Source organism: Pseudorca crassidens, chromosome 4 (assembly GCF_039906515.1).
Source record: "Pseudorca crassidens isolate mPseCra1 chromosome 4, mPseCra1.hap1, whole genome shotgun sequence".
Taxonomy (NCBI): domain Eukaryota; kingdom Metazoa; phylum Chordata; class Mammalia; order Artiodactyla; family Delphinidae; genus Pseudorca; species Pseudorca crassidens.
Window position 1 is genome coordinate 131017060 of NC_090299.1, and position 18320 is coordinate 131035379.

An 18320-nucleotide genomic window follows, 5' to 3' on the forward strand; every position below is an offset into this window, starting at 1 on the left:
CGTCTTACTTTTCCTCAACATCGATTCCCCATTCTTTCACTTCCAACCACATTTCATGTTCATTCTCACTTTTACATCTTTTTCTAATTTTCTTTCCTCTGCAAGAAATGCAGAAAATTCCTCCAATATCCATTTGAATCCAACTCACTTTCAAAGGCAAGTCTTCTTTCTTCTGCAAGTTCTTTTCTGGACTATGCCAGCCCAGATTGAATCTTGCTCTCCTATATCCACTTGGCTGATGAAAAGGCATCTCAAACTGAACAAATTCCGTAGTAAAGCTTTTGGTTATCCGATTCTCCTTCTCAGTAAGTGGTAGTCTCATCATCCAGATGCTTAGGTCAAAACTTAAGGAAGTACCCTTGATTCCCACCTGGCCACTAGCAAGTCCTATCAACTTTGCCTCCAAAAATCCATCTCGAACCTGACCTCTATCTCCATCTTCATTCCAAGTTGAGACAAACCACCATTGCCTGCTTAGGGTCATTGTCTCTCCATCACTGCTTCTGTTTCTACTCTTCCTTGGTTACTGTGTACAGAAAAGTGCATCTTCACAGCAGCTGGGATGATTTCTTTTCCAATATATTTCACACCCTGTCACTCTCTTGCTTAAAGCCTTCCATTGTCTCTTAGAAGAAACGTAGAACAGGTGGACCAAAATCCTGGCCTAAATGGCCCTGCCTTCATCTCCTCTTTGCTGACTCAGGCACTGGATCCTTCTCTCTGTTGCTCAGTCACAGCAAGCTTGTTCCTGCCTTGGCCACTTCTACTTTCAGGTCTTTGCACTCACTCATTCTACTCCCCGCTGGACTGCTGCTTCTCTTCAATCTTCCTGTAGGCTGTTTCCTTCTTGTTGCATAGCTGAAATGTCACCTCCTTAGAGACAACCTTGCTTGCCCCAAACCTAAGTTCACTCCTGACTTCCTTTTTCAATAGTCATCATAGAAATTATTACCACTCGACATTTCTTTATGAATTCATTTGTTTATTATCTATCTACGCTCAACTGGAATGGAACTCTATCAAAGGAAGGACTTTTTCTGATTCATTCACAGTTTTTTTACCAGTGCTGGAACAGGACCTGACCATGGATCTCTCTGATACATGAAGAAATGAATGAGCCTGTAGAGCACACACTTGAACTTGAATGCCAAGTAAGTTGCAGGTCTTCATCCTTTTCCAATTGTGCTTCATGTATCGTCACAATTTCCTTAAACCAAATTTAAGCTCCTCAACCCAGCAGACTATACTTTGGTCTCTTATTTACATGGCATGTATCAATGTTAGGTTATAATAAGAACTTTATAAATGCAACCTCCGTGTTCACTTAAAAATGATTTGTTGAAATGTGACTAAAAGTTAGGTATTTGTGACACCTATCATACATCTCTGTTCTATTTTGGCTGCAATTGTTGGGATATTTATTCCTGGAACTTTACCTTTGGACAATGTACACAGACCAATGGAAAAAATCGTTCAGGAAATGACAATCTTCTCTGCTGTTCTTTTCTTTCCAGGTAACATGAAAGCTAATAATTTAAAGAGTAAAATGTTCAGTCTGGGAAGTTCAGAGTGATTCCACCCTAATGTCTTCTGTAGGGTTGTCATATTTAGCAAATAAAAATTCAGGATGCTCTTTTAAAACTGAATTTCAGATAAACAGTGAATAATTTCTAATATAAGTGTGTCTATGAAATGTTTGGGGTATACTTATAGTAAAAAAATTATTTGTTATTTATCTGAGATTTAAATTTGACTGGGCATCCTGTATTTTATCTGGCAACCCTACTTTGAAGTTTTTGATAGACTTGCAAGGTCCTTGCCATGTGTTAGTTATGTGATAGTGATAATTTAAACATCTTTGGAACTAGTATTTACTCTTTTAGACCATTAATATGCTCTTTTTCTAATTCAAATATAATTAGCATATGATCTCGTGTAAACTTAAGGTGTACAATATGTTAATTTGATGCATTTATGTACTGTAATGTGATTACCACCGTAGCATTAGCTAATACCTCCATCACTCTCAACAAATGATTGAGTACGATCCATACTCTTTCTGGATAAAGAGTATTCATGTGATATCAAAGAATAATTGTCATTTCCAGGAGTTATAGACTGAAAACCAGGACCAACAAACCTAACAGGGGACACGTGTCTTCTTGATGTGTAAGCCATTTTTGAGCACTCTTTTCCTGGACTGCTACCCTTACAGTTACCTTAGACCTGGGGACCAGGGTAATCTATTCCAGTTTGGGACTTCAGCAGTAGGCTCACTTACACTGAAGTCCAAGACTGGAGTAAATTACATTTCAGGAGAATTTCTTTTGGATGACATTTAGTCCTTTCTTTATTTTCTCCCTTTAATTACTATACTCACACTTTGATGATGCTCTTGTTGGTCATGTTTCTCTGAAATTAAGAATAAGTCAAATGCAAAGGTCAGCATGTTTCCCTCACATGAAAATTTTTGTGGACATAAAAGGAAAAAATGTGCTCCAAGAAGTGTACATTTTAAATATCTCTTATTCAATAGAAATCAGACTTAATTCATAAACCCTCCAAAATTCCCACTGAGAAAGAGTGACTCCTTGAATTTGTACAATTCATGCAGCCAGTTTCCACTAGCTGTTCTTTCTGTCTTTGCGATTTCTGCCCCCACATGCCTGATTCTCACACGAGCTGTTACAGCTGAACTCACTCAGTTCTGACAACTGGAGAAACATCAGGAGCAAAACACATAATTTACCCTCATCTCATAGAGAAACATTGTGCTGGAATCAGAGAGTACAGAGCTGGAAGAGTAGGCGTTCCCTCGAGGAGCCTCCAGCTTCCTGATTACTGTCACAACTAAGCAACAAGAGGCTTCAGAGAGTTCAGGCAATGCTCATCCCTTGTTAAAGCAAGAGCTGAGTATTTCAGAGGTTAGTCTAGGGTTCTAGTTCTTTCCAATGTGGAGTATTCTTGAAGTTCCCTTGGAAGAGATGTTAGGGTGACCTGAGATTGGTGGACATTTTTTCACATTGATCTACTTTTTAAGGTTGCAGTCTTTACAGCGAGAGTGATATATGTGAGGCGAAAAGAGAGAGATGATTACATTGCCAAGGTTTTAGATGAAATCACAGCCCTGTAATTCTATTTCATTAATGTTGTTTTCTATTTTATGAATGATGACTTTATTGGGAGATTTGGTTTGAGTATGTCACAGTGTCAAAGTATTTCATCAATATATGTTGCAAGTATTTCCTTAGAAATTTAATTTTTTCCTTAGACACCTTTTTTTTTAACATCTTTATTGGAGTATAATTGCTTTACAATGGTGTGTTAGTTTCTGCTTTTATAACAAAGTGAATCAGTTATACATATACATATATCCCCATATCTCTTCCCTTTTGCATATCCCTCCCTCCCACCCTCCCTATCCCACCCCTCTAGGTGGTCATAAAGCACCGAGCTGATCTCCCTGTGTTATGCGATTGCTTCCCACTAGCTATCTATTTTACATTTGGTAGTGTATGTATGTCCATGCCACTCTCTCTCTCACTTCATCCCAGCTTACCGTTTCCCCTTCCATGTCCTCAAGTCCATTCTCTAGTAGGTCTGTGTCTTTATTCCCATCTTGCCGCTAGGTTCTTCATGACCCTTTTTTGTTTGTTTTTTAGATTCCATATATATGTGTTAGCATACGGTATTTGTTTTTCTCTTTCTGCCTTACTTCACTCTGTATGACAGATTCTAGGTCCATCCACCTCACTACAGATAACTCAATTTCGTTTCTTTTTATGGCTGAGTAATATTCCATTGTATATATGTGCCACATCTTCTTTATCCATTCATCTGTTGATGGACACTTAGGTTGCTTCCATGTCCTGGCTATTGTAAACAGAGCTGCAATGAACATTGTGGTACATGACTCTTTTTTAATTACGGTTTTCTCAGGGTATATGCCCAGTAGTGGGATTGCGGGGTCATATGGTAGTTCTATTTGTCGTTTTTTAAGGAACCTCCATACTGTTCTCCACAGTGGCTGTATCAATTTACATTCCCACCAACAGTGCAAGAGGGTTCCCTTTTCTCTACACCCTCTCCAGCATTTATTGTTTGTAGATTTTTTGATGATGGCCATTCTGACTGGTGTGAGATGATATCTCATTGTAGCTTTGATTTGCATTTCTCTAATGACTAATGATAGGCATCTGGTTTTAAAGCCTTTCTACTTTCCTAATTACCTGCCCCCACTCCTCCACCCCATTATAATTTGCAGATGTCTTAATAATTCTAACTGTCTCTCTCATCTACCCAGCCAATTCATCCTCATTAAAGTCATTCATTAATACACAAAATATCAATTAAATACTTATCAGTTACAGCATGCTCTGCTGATATAACCCTATGGGAAACAAAAGTTCTAGTACAGTTAAAATGCATTGTATTGGGTGTTATAGGAAATAGACTGACAACAAATAGCAGTGCTAACACAAATCAGGAGTGGGAGGGATTGATTCCATCGTAATTAAACCAAAAGCTTGTGGGATCTTAGTTTCCTGATCAGGGATCGAACCCCTGACCCTGCAGTGGAAGCGTGGAGTCTTAACCACTGGACAGTCAGGGAAGTCCCCCCAAAGTAAATCTTAATCCAGTTTCTCTACTTTTGTGGAAAGAACTCTGGAATAGATCTCAAATTCTTTCTACTTATTAACAGTATAAACTCAAACTAGTCAATTATTCTGAACCTGTTTCCTCATGTATGAAATAGGAGCGGGGTACATCTAGATTTCAGCTTGAATGATCCAAAGATAAAATGAGTTTGTCTTCGCAGTTATGAATCATGAGTGTTACTAAATAGTGACTGTTCAGGGGAATGAATGTAAGGCTGAGGATTGGCAAGAAAGTAATCATCACACACTTTACAATGCCCTGAATGGATTCACGTGCTGTGTGTATTAGTTTTCTATTGCTCTATAATGGATTACCACACACTTAGTGACTTGACACAAATTTATTATATCACAGTTTCCATAGGTCAGGAGTCCAGGCACATGTTAGCTGGGTCCTCTGATCAGAGTCTCTCCACGTTGAAATCAAGGTGTTGGCCTGGGCTATGATTTCATCTGAGACTCAGCATCCTCTTCCGAGATCATTCCTTGAAGCTCTGGGACTCAGGTCTCTATTTTCTTGCAGACTGTCAGACCACGGTCACTCTCGGCTCCTAGCCATCCACCATTTCCTGCACGTGGCCCTCCTCATGACAGAGCACTTTGCTCCTTCAAGGCCAGCAGGAGAAACCCTTGCACTTTTGAATCTTTCCTATCAGAAAGGGTCCTGTCCCTTTCCAAGGCTCACCCGATAAGGCCAGTGTCGCCCAGGCTCTCCCTTTTGTTTATTGAAAGTCATCTGATTTGGGACCTTAATTACATCTGCAAAATCTTTTCCCCTTTGCAATGTAAGGTAGCTTAATGGTGGACCTATGAAATCCATCATATCCCCAGTCTTGTTCTCATTCGAGGGAAGGGGAGTATACAGTGTGTGTACACCAGGGGGTGGGAATCTCAGCACTCTGTCTACCATGCTCTGCATGAGAATTGATGCTGGGAAATAAAACTCCCATAGAAAAAGGAGAATGCTAATATCAAATGGATCACGCTGCTTTTCAGCACTTGTGAATGAGGAATCAACTTCCTGTCCTAAGTTAGCTCAAGTAAGTAAGGAGGACAATTTTTCACTTGAGCAGTTAAAGTGGAATAGATGGAAAGGGGAAAGTCAGAGAAGGAAATGAGTTCAGGAAGAGATCCTTAATCCCATACATTAATGAACTTTACAATCAACTATCCTATTAAATCAAAATCACTCAATCCATTAGACACAAAATAAAAATGGATTGGGGAGACTCAGACTCCTTCAGTGCAATCTCTTAAGTGTCTCAGTTTCTAACAATGTGTATTTCATTTCTCATAACATTTAAAATATTTTTCATAAGCAAGAAATTAAATCCAGTGCTTCAGAGAATAGTGTTGTCTAAATAAATTTAAAGAATGTAAACCAATTAGGAGTTTTCTGAGGAAAGAGTTTAGTTTCAGGGGAGGAATATACGAAAACACAGTTGGTCAATAATTGAATTGGCCAATAAACATTCTGATGTTAGCAAAACTGATTTGTAATTTACTGAGGAATCCTGATTGGTGATGAAAATGGTGAACACATATTTTTCTTTCAGATGAATCCAAATCTCACCTCTTTCTCCTTTACCTACACCTCCCTGGGGCTTCTCTACCTTTTTCATTTTTCTTTAGAGGTCAAGGTCAGGAAGGGAGAAAAAGGATAGGGTAGCAGTCTGAGGGTTTACAACAAACACAAAGATAAATGAGGCTACTCTTCCCACAGAGCACTGCACTAAAAACTAGTAGCTTCACAGGAAAACAGTAGCTGCCTTGCATCTTGGGTGGCTTTGCCTTGGTGATACATCACATTTATGATGGGATGTGTCGTAGTTCATTAACTTGCCTATCCTATTATATTTGGTTACAATGGGACGCTACTCAAAAACAACATGCCTGAAATTGAAGACAGATGGCCAAGTAAAGGGCTAGAGTTTAATATAATCATTTACTATTTCCTTTTTTATTGTGCTTTTCTCTCCATTTATTTTGAATGCCATGTAAGGACATTTACACTTTTTAAAGTAGTGAGATTTCTTTAGAAAGTAAGCAACGGGAGTCACAAGGCATGGCAAGGACAAGTTGATATTCTGCTAATACCATACACTGAAAGGGATATTTGCCTTTGGCAATTCTTGTTTATCTCTATATTTGCACAGGTTTATGATTGTAGAAAAATAAAATGAAAGACATTTACTTTAGTCCTATCTCTGCCAGGGGTTTGTGTGGCTAAAACATCTGACTCTGAAAGGAAGTTTCCTGGAATGGCTCTTTATTCATAATAAGTATAGTCAGGGTTGTAGGAAATCAGTCCAAAAACAACATCCATTCAAAGCAGAAGTATATGAGACTGCAGTGTTCTGACTCTTAACAAACAGTACCCTCACCGACTTTTATCTATCAGTTTGCGGTTTATAGAGGGCATCAAGGTTTGTACCCATCTTAATTCTTTAGAGCCCAGTGCAAAGTCATAAACTATACTTTGTGAAATCCCTTCTTCTACACACATACACATATACCTCCACACCTTTTAAAGTTTATCTCTAGAACTTTTAATCTGTACTCGAACTTCTAACATTAAACAGCTCTTGGAACATAATTCTGAAGACTGGTGTGCAGATGACTATACCCGAGTTTTGAAAAGCTATTCGTATGATGATATTTGAGAGGCAAACTGATTTGGAAACGTGAATGTAAGGAGCATAAATAATATTACAGAGGCATTTTGGATGCCTAGTTGTAGGAACAAAGTCTGCTGTTTTCTATATAGTTTTATACTGGGTTTTGTTTAGGAAAAAGCAATTTATTGGGGTACATAGATATATAATTATAACCATTTTGCTTTCTAAATGAGAAAGTGAAAACTTTTATAATTGTACCAGGAACTTTTTAACTTTGATAGGATGTATTCAGATGTGTTATTGCCAGAGAGGAATAGCCACATAGGGTAAGGGCAAGCAGCAAATTTTCTTTCTGTTTACATTTCAATTCCCAAAGATAATTGTTTAGCTAAGATGTTTAGCCTTGATTGTGGGTCATTAGGGGTCACTAATAAAAGTCTCTGTTTGGATTTTTCAAGTTTGTTTGAATCTGTGCACATTTTTCCCCAGGAATTCAAGCTACAACAATACTAGTACAGTGACTCTAGTGATGATGCCATGAAGTGGCATTTAAGCTACTGGTCACATTTAGAATTTGTGTAAACAGAAAGACAGTTGATGAATTGATTAATGTCAATAGAAGATGTTTGCTATGTACATTTCAAAGTAGGAACTGCTGTATTTTTCACGATAGCCTGTCAACTGTCGGTGAGGAATGTGCACGTGGTGTGTTGGCTCACCAGGGTATCTGACGTGGTACAATGAATATATGGTTTGCTTATTTTTGTCCAGTTTAATTACTTTTTATTAAGCAAGTAATATATATTTATTTTTGGGGAAAGTACATAATGTAGGTTACATTTTTAAAAATTAACCATAATCTCATTACACTGAGATACTGATTGTTAGTTATTTTAATGTCTAATCTCCGTAACGTGTTAAAGCTTTTCTTTAGGAAATCAAGTCTGTGTTCTTTTGCTTGTTTATAATAGGAAAAAAAATTTTCTAACATTCTTAATGTCCAGCTATGAGGAATCCAGTAATGATACAGGTTTGTACTTATAAAACATGTACATAAGTGTATAAGTACATGTGTGTTTCTGTGCATGAGACTTCTTTAAATGGTATCAGACTATATGTACTGTCTTGTCATTTTCAATTAATAATATAAACTGCTCTTCATATTAACAAATTCAAATACACATTAACATTATTTAGGATGGATAGTATCACATTAAATGGATGTATCATAATGTATTTAACCAGTTCCTTTTAGTTGGGCATTGAGGCTGTCTCCTTTTATTTATATTTTCCTATTACAAATAAGTAAAAGAGGAGAAATGTGATTTCCTAAAGAGAAACTTTAAAGTCTGTTTATGGGTTTTAATACTACAGATTGGAGGAAGATGATTTTCATGGGTTGTAACCCGAGAATCTCACAAAGAGGCTAGAGGAGGGGAAACAGGGGCAAATAGCACCATTACGTGCCAAGCATTGCATTAGACACTCGTTAAACATTATTTTTAATCCTAGGCATTATCACCATTTTGTAGATGTATCAGCTATAGTTCAGTAGCGGTTAAGGAGCTTTCCCAAGGTTGCCAAGGTAGTCAGTGGCAGAACTGTCTGGTAGTATTGTAATGAGATTCACAAACTCCTCATGGTGTCTTCGTGTCAGTGCACCCATCCATAGCTGAGCACACAGCGCCCACTTACAGGGGTGTCACTATACACACTGCACAGTTCATATGGTGGCTTTCAAAGTTTTTATGTAAATTAAACTTTGAAGATTAAATGCTATTTTAAACCACAGACATTTACGCAATATATATATATAACTATATAAATTATATAATTTATATAAGCTATTTTAAGTAACAGCATACTGCACACTTTAGAGGTACTTTCAGTGGTTCCCCCTTTGTAAAATGAGTATCCTCTTGCAATGTAAAGAATTCATTTTTTTCTTTTCTATTTTTCAAAGACATTCTGTCTTGGCACCGATAAGTTTGTTTTAAATTGGGACACATTTGTCAGTCTTTCTCTATGGTTAATAATCTCTGTGTTTCAGATGATTATTAAATCTGGAAGTCTCTTTGGAGTTTGGAGTTTGGGGAAATGAAATTTCACGGTGTAAAATGTGGTTTCGAAGTAGAGAAGTGAAAGGGACGAATACTGTGCCTGTGTCTGGAGATGGGAGACCTGGTACCTGCTTCGGATGTAGTCACTGATCCACCGTGAACGTTAGGAAAGCTGAATCCATCTCTCAGTCCTCAGCTTCTGCCTGTGAAATGAAAGACCTCGTGGTGGTATCATGGGCAGAGAAAGGGTAAATGTATAGAACTGATATATAAAGAACTGTTATTTGCCAGGCATTGGACTAGGTGCCCCAATACCTTTTATATCAAATTGAATATTTCCCAACACTTATGGTACTGCTTATGAATGTTGTTTGGACATAATGGAACCAGAAAGATGGTGTTGAATCAATGACCAATTAGAGACAGGAAGCGAACAAACACAGTGTGGAAAAAGGGGTCAGGGCCAGCTGTCTGAAGCCGAGGAGAGAAGAGTGGGCAGGACCAATCATCAGGATCGAGAAAGAATTAGTTGACCTTGGGTTTGACTCGAAAACTGACTTGTTACATTTCTTGGGACTACTTCAAACAAGTCTCAGATTGGAAGGAATTAGAGAACTGCCCCATGGGTTTTGATCTGATGAACAGTAGGAGAATCTGGAGTGGCAGTTAGATAAGTGTGTGGAATCCAGTGATAACTTTGTGAAGATAAAGGAGACCTATACGTGTCTAAAAGTGGCCTGAAAAGAGCCCGCAGAGGAAGACAGGGATAGGAGGTTAATAACAGAAGAGCTTGTGTGGGGTGGTGGATGAAAGAGCAGATGGAATTCGGTGAAGACTGTGAAAAGCAAAAGCCAACATGCTTGAACAAAGCTGAGAATGATCCTGGGGGAGGGGGCGGGGGTGGAAATAGATTAATGACGAGCGTAAGAGGAGGAGTGAGTTTGAGGCCAAGGTTATCAGTAACTGAGAAGAGATGGGGTCGAGGCAGGTGGAAGGTTGTGCTCTTGGAGGGTTAGAGGGAGGAAAAGAGAATCAGAATTGTCATCAGGTTTGGAAGTGATGGAGAAAGGAAGTTGGGGCTTTTAGGGAATTGAAAGTGATGACAAATCTATATGGTTTGTAGGTGAGTGAGAATCTCTGGCAGCAGTTTTCAAAAGGGGGAGGATGGTATTTAGTTTCAGAAACATTCCGTTGAATGTTCAAAATTTGGTAAGTAAGAGTAGATAGGGGATAGACAGTTCTTGTGAGATCTAAGACTCTAAGAGAATCAAGATTATGAAAGAGAAAGCATGGGAAGGAGAACTCATTCCTGAAGGCTTGGTTGATAATGCAGGAAAAGTTTCAGAGTAGAATAATTAATCCTACATATCGTACTATTCTAATCATCACTCCTATTCATTCCTTTATTCATTCATTCACCCATCTATTCAGAAAGTTTTTATTAGATTCCCATTTATGTTCTAGGCATTGTGTTGTGTGCTTGAGATACAAGATCAATAAGAAATAGTTTCTGTCCTTAAGGAACTTATGTTTAGCAGAAAGATACAGACATGTATCAGTGAAGGCCGAAAAAAAAGGTATTCTCTGTATAATTACAGAAGTTTATAGAGAGTATAGTGGGGACAAAGGGAAGTGTGGTCCACACTATTACAGGAGCAGTATATCAGCAGGGCTGCATAGAGATCACACAGGAGCTGAGCTGTGAGAAGAGCGGTGCTCTGCAGGTGGTAAGGGAGGGATGGTTGTTCACAGCAAAGGGATCTACTTAAAACCATCTCGATATGGAGGCACAAATAGCCCTGCCTTCTCAGGGACCTGCAGCCGGCTCAGCATGGGAGAGACAAGACAGAGCGAAACCTAAGTGAAGTCCCACTCACCTGAAATCATACACTGCCATGGCCACCACGCTCCCAGCTAAGACAATTTTGGCACGATACTGCCTTATCTTTGTAATGTGTCATAAGGGCCAATTAACCCACATAGAGAAAACACACACACGTGTACATACATCATCTCAAAAAGGAAGCGGCTTACAAGTCCAGATGGTGAGCTGCCGCAAGGAACACAAAACAACTCTTCCTTGTATTTAGTTATATATCAAAGTTAGGCAATAGAGATTCAGTTACATCACTTCTGAATAAAGACTGTCCCCAAAGAGGCAAAAAGTCTAGTTTCCCCACCCTGACATGAGCTCTTTTTTTCTTCTTAACATTTTTATTGGAGTATAATTGCTTTACAATGGTGTGTTAGTTTCTGCTTTATAACAAAGTGAATCAGTTATACATATACATATATCCCCATATCTCTTCCCTCTGCATCTCCCTCCCTCCCACCATCCCTATCCCACCCTTCTAGCTGGTCACAAAGCACCGAGCTGATCTCCCTCTGCTATGTGATTGCTTCTCACTAGCTATCTATTTTACATTTGGTAGTGTATATATGTCCATGCCACTCTCTCACTTTGTCCCAGTGTACCCTTCCCCCTCCCCATGTCCTCAAGTCCATTCTCTAGTAGGTCTGTGTCTTTATTCCCGTCTTGCCCCTAGGTTCTTCATGAACTTTTTGTTTGTTTGTTTTTTAGATTCCATATATATGTGTTAGCATACGGTATTTGTTTTTCTCTTTCTGACTTACTTCACTCTGTATGACAGACTCTAGGTCCATCTACCTCACTACAAATAACTCAATTTCATTTCTTTTTATAGCTGAGTAATATTCCATTGTATATATGTGCCACATCTTCTTTATCCATTCATCTGTCGATGGACACTTAGGTTGCTTCCATGTCCTGGCTATTGTAAATACAGCTGCAATGAACATTGTGGTACATGACTCTTTTTGAATTATGGTTTTCTCAGGGTATATGCCCAGTAATGGAATTGCTGGGTCGTATGGTAGTTCTATTTGTAGTTTTTTAAGGAACCTCCATACTGTTCTCCATAGTGGCTGTATCAATTTACATTCCCACCGACAGTGCAAGAGGGTTCCCTTTTCTCCACACCCTCTCCAGCATTTATTGTTTGTAGATTTTTTGATGATGGCCATTCTGACTGGTGTGAGATGATATCTGATTGTAGTTTTGATTTGCATTTCTCTAATGATTAGTGATGTTGACCATTCTTTCATGTGTTTGTTGGCAATCTGTATATCTTCTTTGGAGAAATGTCTATTTAGGTCTTCTGCCCATTTTTGGATTGGGTTGTTTGTTTTTTTGATATTGAGCTGCATGAGCTGCTTGTAAATTTTGGAGATTAATCCATTGTCAGTTGCTTCAATTGCAAATATTTTCTTCCATTCTGAGGGTTGTCTTTTCATCTTGTTTATGGTTTCCTTTGCTGTGCAAAAGGTTTTAAGTTTCATTAGCTCCCATTTGTTTATTTTTGTTTGTATTTCTATTCCTCTAGGAGGTGGGTCAAAAACAACCTTTCAAAAACAATCTTGCTGTGATTTACATAATAGAATGTTCTCCCTATGTTTTCCTCTAAGAGTTTTATAGTGTCTGGCCTTACATTTAGGTCTTTAATTCATTTTGAGTTTATTTTTTGTGTATTGTGTTAGGGAGTGTTCTAATTTCATTGTTTTATATGTAGCTGTCCAGTTTTCCCAGCACCACTTATTGAAGAGGCTGTCTTTTCTCCATTGTATATTCTTGCCTCCTTTATCAAACATAAGGTGACCATATGTGTGTGGGTTTACCTCTGGGCTTTCTATCCTGTTCCATTGATCTATATTTCTGTTTTTGTGCCAGTACCATACTGTTTTGATTACTGTAGCTTTGTAGTATAGTCTGAAGTCCAGAAGTCTGATTCCACCAGCTCTCTTTTTCTTTCTCAAGATTGCTTTGGCTAATTGGGGTCTTTTTTGTTTCCATCCAAATTGTGAAATTTTTTGTTCTAGTTCTGTGAAAATGCCAGTGGTATTTTGAGAGGGATTGCATTAAATCTGTAGATTGCTTTAGGTAGTATAGTCATTTTCACAATGTTGATTCTTCCAATCCAATAACATGGTATATCTCTGCATCTATTTGTATCATCTTTAATTTCTTTTAATAGTATCTTATAATTTTCTGCATACAGGTATTTTGTCTCCTTAGGTAGGTTTATTCCTAGGTATTTTATCCTTTTTGTTGTGATGGTAAATGGGAGTATTTTCTTAATTTCACTTTCAGATTTTTCATCATTAGTGTATAGGAATGCAAGAGATTTCTGTGCATTAATTTTATATCCTGCTACTTTACCAAATTCATTGATTAGCTCTAGTAGTTTTCTGGTAGCATCTTTAAGATTGTCTATATAGTATCACAGACATGAGCTCTTGCCATGTGTCTTACTCACGTTTCCATCCCAATCATCTCAGACCCCTGCTGATGGTAGGAATTTAATAAAAATTAGTTGAGTCAATGAAGGAAGCCATAAATGTAGTATTGAATTTCTAACCAGAAGAGGGGAAAACCAGAATGCCACCTCGTCACATTAATAATAGTAATAATCAAGTTAATAACAGTAATAATGTTAATAATACATCCTAATAGCTGCAATTTACTGTGTGCTCACTCAGTATTATCAGACAGTAAGCATCAGTCATACATTATTTTATTTAATCCTTCCCCAAGCATAATGAAGTAAGAAATAGCTCCACTTTACAAATGAAGATGCGGGCTTAGACATGTTCAGGAAATTACTCAGGATCACCTAGGCTATAAGGTGAGGGGCCACGCTTGGGTTCAAAGTCTGTCTGGCTTCACATACTCCACTCTTAACTCTCACACTGTAGTAGCTATGGCAGCATTGCAGAGTTGGAAGAGATCTCTGCAGGTCAGGGATCTTCATCCAGCAGTGCGCAAGTTACTGGTGAGATGCAGAGTTAGTTTGGGCTGCAGTTTTCCTAACAACTACCAAGAAAGTCTCTCCTTCACTCCATGGAGCCTGTGGGATACTAACTAAAGCTGGTGGCGCCTGTCCACAGAGTACCCATCCCTGCTGATTTGGCCGCAGTGACCTGGACCACGAGTGCCTCTCCCATTCTGCCTTTCTCGCTACCCACCGGTATATGTCTTGACTATGTTCTAGAGGTTATTGTGCTTGGGCCCCTGCCCATTTCCTGGCATAAGGGTCATTACATAAAAACAGACAAGCTGTAAAGGAGTTCACTCATGAAAACTAGTTCTGATTCAAGAAGACGGAAACGCTTCGGCATGATGGGCAACAGGAAGTGGCCATCTTGGTGTTTAGATCCTCTCGTCCTTCCTCTTTACCTTCTCACTCTCTCCCTCTCTTTTCCTTCCTTCCTTCTCTCTCTTCCTTCTTTCCTTCCATTTTCTTACTTGATGAGTAAAAATTTTTGAAAGATAATTTTGGTTTTCTCACCTGCACAAATATCCTCAAAAATGAAATTATTGTACAGGCAGGATATGGAAGATTGAAATCCAGTGATCTAGACCAGCTTCTCTCCTGATTCAGATGTGTCGTCCCTCATCCAGATCATTGTATCCTGTTCCTTACAATTTCTTGGGACAAGGTGCCCACTGCTTTCTGTTTCAGCCTAATCCCACTCTCATTAACCACTAAAAATAGGATGATCACACGATTCTTCAGCAAAACTGTGACACATTTGAAAGTATAAGGAGAGAGGCACTAAAACTAACTAAATTATATAATTTTTCAAATGTTTATTGATTGACAAATTGGTCTTAGTAAATTGGGGAACCCTAAAAATAGTCGTATTCAAAAACTATTTGGAAAAAATATTTTGCTTAAAAACAAAAACCAAGACATCGAAGTAAATTAAAGCACTATTTAAAATGTGCCATTATATTATTATTTTTAAAAATCACATAGTCTGGGCTTCCCTGGTGGTGCAGTGGTTAAGAATCTGCCTGCCAATGCAGGGTTCATGAGTTTGAGCCCTGGTCCGGGAAGATCCCACATGCCACGGGGAAACTAAGCCCGTGCGCCACAACTACTGAGCCTGCGCTCTAGAGCCTGTGAGCCACAATTACTAAGCCCGTGTGCCACAACTTCTGAAGCCTGAACGCCTAGAGCCCATGCTCCGCAATGAGAGAGGCCACCGCAATGAGAACCCCATGCACCACAGCGAAGAGTAGCCTCCACTTGCCACAACTAGAGAAAGCCCATGCACAGCTAACAAGACCCAACACAGCCAAAAATAAATAAATAAAATAAATTAATTTTTTAAAAGTCACATAGTCCAAATAATCCTTTTTTGTATGCATTCCTGCATTAGTTTCCTAGCTGTATCTATCTCTAAAAATGTGTCACTGGAAACTTTCTGAGGAGCATTATTTTCCAAATATTATTTTCATTTTATTTTCAACATTGGTCTTAATATTTAAAACTTTAAAAACAAAATTGTCTTCAGTCTCCCTCAAAGTTACATTTTAGTGTGAATGCATTTGAAATTATTGACGTTATCTATTGACTCTTCTCTGTATACCATGATTTTTATAATTGGGAAATAAATACACGTACATGCTGAATTGCCTGGTAAGCTCAGAGCAAATTCTACCAAAGGAAATTCTCAATTCCAATTTTTTTCTGTACTGAAATGTGTAAATATTTTCACAGGTGCTATGTTTTTGCCTCCATTCACGGTATTTTTCTTTCATATATCTAAGTTCTACTTATGATTCTTTTAAATGTTTCACCAAATTTAGATGCTGCAAAATAGTAAGCTTTCTCAATTTTATTCTCTTCTCATTTAGAATAGAAATTTTTCCAATGCAAGGAGGGGCTTGGTCAAATGATTCTTCTCACAATATGAGATATTTCAAAATGAAATCTTGGCTAACTTGTTCTGTTGCTCCTTTGCTTCTATAGGGATCAATTTCAACATCTTCTGGTTTGCAAGCTTTGTTCAATTATTGCAATTTCCTTAAAGCTTCACAAGCTTGTCTAAAACTTTCATTTGTTGAATACTTCGATTAATGATTTTAATTGATTGAAAAGGCTGTAACGAAAATTGAGAGGCATTCCTTATAATAAGTCCCCTGCTATTAAGGATATTTAGGTAATTTACAAAGTACTTCTTTAGAGGCTTGATATTTCTAATACTGGGTTGTTGATGGCAGCAAAGAGAAAAGTTTCATGTACCATGTCAAATGAATTTCTTTTATTCAACAGTCTTTTACCACAACTTTTTTTTTTTTTTTTTTTTTTTTGCGGTACGCGGGCCTCTCACTGTTGTGTCCTCTCCCGTTACGGAGCACAGGCTCCGGACGTGCAGGCTCAGCGGCCGTGGCTCACAGACCCAGCCGCTCTGCGGCATGTGGGATCTTACCGGACCGGGGCACGAACCCACGTCCCCTAGCATCAGCAGGCGGACTCTCAACCACTGCGCCACCAGGGAAGCCCAGAATGGCTCGACTTTTGTTTCCTGCACATACCTATGCACACCTAGCTTATAATTTTCCACACTGTCCTCTGGCCTTGCTAACTGGTGGCCTGGCAGCTTTGTGTCCCTTGCCAGCCAAGCATGGGTAAAGGCATAGTCGGTTGGTACACCAAGCAGCCTGCAAGGAGAGCGGCATCCACTGCTTACCTCTTTAACATCTAAGGCTGGATCACATTAGCTGCCCTCAGCTGTTTGGGTCCCAAGGTACTCATTTTATCAGTGAGCTTTCTGCCCACTGTTCTATAAAGGGAAGTGTTTATGTTACAGCTGGAAAGGACAGGGAAAAGACAGGGCGTCACTGTTGGTCACCGTTCAGATTTCACCAAATGTGAAAAGGGACGGCTCTGTTCTCTTACATTCACCCCACAAGCAGTGGTGGAGACCATGGCAGAAACTGGAAGTACAAAGTGGACACAAGCTAAACCTATCCTGTCTTATTTCAATGCCACTAGTAATAATAATAATATTTTGCTTAAAAATGAGAAATTCAGGACAAATGCTAAACTGGAAAGGACAGTGGCCTACCAGGTGTAAACCAAGAACAGCCCTATGGAACCCGAATATACGGTCACCCTAATCAAAGAGTTACTCCATCCATCCATTCCACAATATTTAATTAGCATCCGTGAAGTTAATTCACTTTGTTAAGAAATGAGGGTATACAGAAGAAAGTAAAACCGTTTCTGATGAAAAAGTGTTCGTGATTTCAAGGGGTTAATTGTACTGAAATCTGTCTCCATGTGGCTTTAGCTCCATACTTGGACCTAAGCACATGCTTTACCCACTGGGTCTACAGTATGATAGCCCATCTGTCCCTGGAAGATTGCTCTCAGCTTCTCTATTCCAATAGCTTGCAAATGCTTGTGTGCAAAAACATTATCTGGAAACTTCTTTAAGAAGTATATCTGCCCACCCCCAACTGGCCCACAATATTCACAGGTAGAGCCAAGAAACCCAAGTTTTAAAAGAGCATCTGAAGTGATTCTGACTCAGGTATCAATCAAAAACCCTTTCAGAAATGCCATCGAGTCCTTCTTGGGTCTGAGATAAATATGTTGACTTTCTCTCACCCTTTCTCAAAAATCATGCCTTCTGTGCTAGGGCTACTCGGTGGCCATTTTCAGATATGTTCTAATTTGTCGTGATCCTCTTTCGATTGTGGTAGCTGGATTCAATGCAGTCCCTCAAAGCAGTGTGAAAGCAGTCGCATCCAGATGGACCACTGCACTCTGTGATTCAGGCACTGTGTTTCCATCAGTGCAGCCTAATATAGCCTTCGTTTTATGCAGCAGATCACATTGTGAGCTAATAATTGCACTTGTAGCCATCTATGAATAACATTAAGCTATATCTTTCTCATCTTGTACCAAAACACTTGAGTATGATTATCTAGGCAATGGAATATTTATTTAAGTGAATTCCACAGTAGGTCCTGCTTTCTTTTCCAAAATTTGAAATACAAAAGCAGTCTGATAGGCTCTGTTTCCCCCCTTCTCCCTCTTTCCCTGCCTCCCTGCTCCTTTCCTTCCAGCAGAGGTTATTCCTGGCAAAGTCTCTGCAAGGGAGTATGATAC